Raw genomic sequence first — 3133 nt, 5'->3', positions numbered from 1 at the left:
GGCCGAAGCCCACAAGGCCCTCCAGGAGATTGATGAGGCAAAGAAGATAGCAGCGGGTAAGGCATTCAATATGCAAAGCAAGCATGTGAAGGAGAATTTCCTTTTTCTTACCCGAGTTCAGAGCTCTCCAGGAGCGTTTGGAGATCTTCCCCGCAGTGTGCTGGATGCCGCGGAATTTTACCGGGCTGAGGAGGGGAGCTCAACGGAGAAGTTGTTCTGGTCTCGGTATACTGGGACCGAACACCCCGTGGCCTTGAGCGACCAGCTGAAGCAGTTGGTCGAACTTCACAAGGCGGCCGAACAGGCCATGAGGGGCCTTATAGTCCAGATGTGGCCTGGCGAGCCCCTGTCCGGCAGCTACTTCGGTCTGGTGCGACGGCTGGTGGAAGCCTGCCCACGGCTTGAGGTCATCAAGCGGTCCGTCTACATCGAAGGTGCACGCAGGGCTTTTGCCCGGGCAAAGGTGCACTGGGCGAAGCTGGACGCCATGAAGCTTGTGAAGGAGGGGCCGCCGGAGGGCAAGGAGCATCGCCGTCCCGAGAATTATTATGAGGGTCTCCTGGAGGGATCCCGCCTAGTGGCAGATGAGTGTGCCAAGGATGTAATTTTTGAATGAACATGCTCATGTGATCCTGTAATATGAAACGAGTTCATTTGCGCCATGCGACGCTTTCTTAATTTAAAATATTACCTTCTGTGCGGCCGTTTATAAAATCTGAGAGTTGGCCAGTCGTCAGCTTCTGCCCCCATGTAACTAGTATCGGGGTGTTCGGGATAAACCTGAACACTCTTTACCCCAATGTTGGGTCCTCCAAGGGAGGTGTTCAGCACAACGAACCAGGCAATCGGACTATAATGCTTTATCACTCTCACTTAGCCATAGAACTCTATGATTTTAAATTTTGGCGAAGCCCCTGGTATTCGGAGGGCCAAATTTGGGGCGCTATACACACCTAAGCCGGACAAGGCCGACTCCTCGCCCGAAGCGGAAAAAGTCTTTAAGGACTTGAAACCTCTCGAACAGTGACCAGTCTCTCGCCTTATCATGACAGCTAGTTTTTGGCTTTCTCTACTGAGGTGCTCGTCCAAAAGAACCGGGATACAATCGCAGTAGTTCTCCCACCGCTACCTTAGCCGATATAGCGGAATGTAAGGTACCGAAGCATGGGAGCCGGGCAACCCAACATTTGACCCAAGACATGATTCAGAGCGGATGCATATAATGCTATAAGTTCGGGGTGCCGCACTGTCAAAAGTGTTTGGACTTCTTGCGCCGTATTACGGGGTGAACGAGAGCCCCTGGCGTACTGACTATGGACATATAAGAGAAAGCGTAAAACTTAAATAATGCAATGACAGATTAATAATATGCATTGTTATTTGAATAATACGTCGAAGCGTACTGGTACAAGTAGTGCAATAAGCTGAAAGTAGGACAATTCGAAATGTCCCATCCAAGGCAAGCTACGCATAAAGAGTGAAAAGCGGGTATATCAAGTATTACTAGAGACCACCTGGCGGTTCCCGTGTTCATCTTAGCTTCTTGCCGCCTCGATTGTTGCTTCCGGGATGTCCGGTAGTCGTACTACTGGAAAGGCCTTCCGAAGAGTTAGGCCCTGAAAGAGAAAAGGAATGTCAAAGGTATACAGCCCCTGGTGTGGTTAAGCCACAATGTGGGGCGTGTCCTGATTGTGCCCCCGCCGATGTCCATGGTATTTTCAATGCGTAGTTATGTACGCGCAACACGAATTTTGTTGCTGCACTAGGACTAGGACGGGGGCCGAATTGCTAGGCAAGCATAGATCATGCTAGGCGATCCTGTTGCAGATTATTCCGGACGTGCTTGAAGGTGTCTGGGGGTTGTACCGCCGAATGAGTGGTCCGTCTGAACAGGCTGCTTTGTACCTCTGCTGCAAGGGCTGCAGTGTGCTGTTCCGTACGGAGTGAGCGTTCTGTGTTTCCATTTACTGTTATGACCCCGCGAGGTCCTGGCATCTTGAGCTTGAGGTATGCGTAATGCGGCACTGCATTGAATTTTGCAAATGTTGTCCGTCCGAGCAGTGCATGATAGCCACTGCAAAACGGGACGATGTCGAAGATTAACTCTTCACTTTGGAATTTATCCAGTGATCCGAAGACCACTTCTAGTGTGATTGAGCATGTGCAATGGGCCTCTACACCTGGGATGACGCCTTTAAAGGTGGTTTTGCTGGGTTTGATCCTTGAGGGATCGATACCCATTTTTCGCACTGTATCCTGATAAAGCAGGTTCAGGATGCTGCCGCCGTCCATAAGGACTCGAGTGAGGTGAAATCCGTCAATGATGGGGTCTAGGACCAGTGCGGCAGATCCGCCATGACGGATGCTAGTGGGGTGGTCCCTGTGATCGAAGGTGATCGGACAAGCAGACCATGGGTTGAACTTCGGGGCGACGAGCTCCAGCGCGTAGACGTCCCGTAGTGCACGCTTCCGCTCCCTCTTGGGAATGTGGGTTGCGTATATCATGTTTACTGTCTTTACTTGTGGGAAAAACCCCTTCTGCCCTCCTGGGTTCGGCGGCCGTGGCTCCTCCTCGTCATCGCTATGCAGCCCCTTGTCCTTGTTTTCGGCATTTAACTTGCGGCCTGCTTGAACACCCAGCACTCTCTGTTGGTGTGATTGGTTGGCTTGTCGGGGTGCCGTGGATATGACACGAGTGATCCAGTATGCGATCCAGACTGGACGGAGCCAGGGTATTTCTTTTCAATGGCTTTTTCCGCTGACTGGATCTAGAGCCTTTGAATCCGGTGTTGACTGCCGTATCTTCGGAGTTATCGCCGTTATTGCGGCGCTTTGGTCTATTACGATGCTACCTACCGTTAACGTCTTTGGTATCCGAGGTATCCGGATTCCTTGATATGTTGTTGCTGCGAGCCAACCAGCTGTCCTCGCCCACGCAAAAGCAGGTCATGAGTGTTGTGAGGGCTGCCATAGATTTTGGCTTCTCCTGGCCGAAGTGGCGGGCGAGCCACTCGTCGCGGATGTTATGCTTAAATTCCGCTAGGGCTTCTGCATCCGGACAATCTACAATTTGATTTTTATTAGTCAAGAACCTTGTCCAGAATTGTCTGGCCGATTCCCCTGGCTGCTGGGT

Source organism: Triticum aestivum, chromosome 2A (assembly GCF_018294505.1).
Source record: "Triticum aestivum cultivar Chinese Spring chromosome 2A, IWGSC CS RefSeq v2.1, whole genome shotgun sequence".
In the NCBI taxonomy this organism is placed as follows: Eukaryota; Viridiplantae; Streptophyta; class Magnoliopsida; order Poales; family Poaceae; genus Triticum; species Triticum aestivum.
This window is presented reverse-complemented; position numbering follows the sequence as displayed.